We start from the raw sequence: 1932 nt of genomic DNA on the forward strand, positions 1-1932 counted from the left end.
ATATATATATATATATATATATATATATATATATATATACACACACCTCAGGAATATTGCTTACCCAGGAGGAGTGTACTTTGTAATCAGCTTAGCCTCTCACCTCATTTTCTCTATGCAATAAATGTTCAGTGATCCATATCGTAAATAATTTAGGTATGCGGTGATATATAATATGATGTATGCAAAGAATTTTTCTTCAGGAGAAATTTACCTCTTATCATTTACCTTGTGTAAACTGAAGGGTTTAATCAAACAAATGGACCCCAATACATATTTTTTTTATCCAAGTCTGGTACTTATCTTATTGATTTCTTTTTGCCAAACTAATAACTTATGGGGATATAAACAAACCAACACCAAATGTCAAGCAGGGATGAGAGAAAGGACAAAGAGCATGCACATACACATGTATACATACATGTGTGTGTGTGTGTGTGTGTGTGTACAATGGGCTTCTTTCAGTTTCTGTCTAAATATTTACTACAAACAACAACTTTCACAAATAATTGATTTAGTTGAATTCCTGGAATGTTTCCAATTCTGCTGATAAACCTTTTTATTTTTAATTACAATATTTGAGAACCTCTTGACTCTGTTAGAAAATGAACGTAGAAATATGAGTTCTGAAAACAGATGGTGTTCAAAACACTCTAGACAATTCTAAAAGATCTAAATTCTTTCAGTCAGAGAATTTGGTCAGAGGTTTAACTTTTACAGTGACTCACCTATATTAGTCTTGGAATAGGATTAGGGTTTCGGGTGATGAAATCACCTTTATATATTTTGACCATTATGTCATTTTGGTGACTATTGTAAATTCATGAAAACTTCATTTTGCAGGTGCAGGCATGGGTATGTGGTAAGAAGTTTGCTTCTGAACCACATGGTTTCAGGTTCAATATCACTGCATGGCACCTTGGGTAAGTGTCTTCTACTATAGCCCTGTGATGAACAAAGCCTTGTGAATGGAATTGGTAGACAGAAACTGAAAGAAGCCAGCAAGCTGGCAGAAACGTTAGCACGCCGGGTGAAATGCCTAGCGGTATTTTGTCTGCTGTTACATTCTGAGTTCAAATTCCACCGAGGTTGACTTTGCCTTTCATCCTTTCGGGGTCGATAAATTAAGTACCAGTTACGCACTGAGGTCGATGTAATTGACTTAGTCCCTTTGTCTGTCCTTGTTTGTCCCCTCTATGTTTAGCCCCTTGGGGGCAATAAAGAATTAAGAAACTGAAAGAAGCCAGTTGTATATGTGTGTGTGTATTATCAATCATCATTATCAGTTTAATGTTCAATTTTATCTGCTCACATGGATTGGATGAAATATTTTTGAGGCAGATTTTTCTGTTGCAAGATCCCTTTTCTGTTACCAACTCTCACCTGTTTCCAGGCAAGGTAACGTTCTTCCATGATGAGACATTATGAGATATCAAAGTAAGGAAACAGTAACTATGTGCACATATGCACATTACAAAGACAGGCCTGTGTACAACTTCCATCTACCAAACTCATTCGCATAGCATTGGTCAGTTTGGGGCTAGTAGGCATTAGAGACTGATAGAATAAGTATTGGACTTTAAAAAAAAAAGTATTAGAGTCAATTCGTTTGACTATATATATATATATATATATATATATATCATCATCATCGTTTAATGTCCACTTTCCATGCTGGCATGGGTTGGACTATATATATATCATCATCATCATCATCGTTTAACGTCCGCTTTCCATGCTAGCATGGGTTGGACGATTTGACTGAAGATTGGCGAATCAGATGGCTACACCAGGCTCCAATCTGGCAGAGTTTCTACAGCTGGATGCCCTTCCTAACGCCAACCACTCCGAGAGTGTAGTGGGTGCTTTTACATGCCACCGGCACGAAGGCCAGTCAGGCGGTACTGGCAACGGCCACGCTCAAAATGGTGT

At 37.4% G+C, this 1932-nt stretch overlaps 1 protein-coding gene across 1 annotated transcript in view; it reads right to left on the reverse strand.

Annotated features, from left to right (window-relative positions):
• LOC106879531 (zinc finger TRAF-type-containing protein 1-B) overlaps positions 1–1932 on the reverse strand; it is an 18536-nt gene that overhangs the window by 11407 nt on the left and 5197 nt on the right. The gene's annotated exons all lie outside the window — the stretch shown is intronic.

Source organism: Octopus bimaculoides, chromosome 20, assembly GCF_001194135.2.
Source record: "Octopus bimaculoides isolate UCB-OBI-ISO-001 chromosome 20, ASM119413v2, whole genome shotgun sequence".
NCBI classification, from domain to species: Eukaryota; Metazoa; Mollusca; class Cephalopoda; order Octopoda; family Octopodidae; genus Octopus; species Octopus bimaculoides.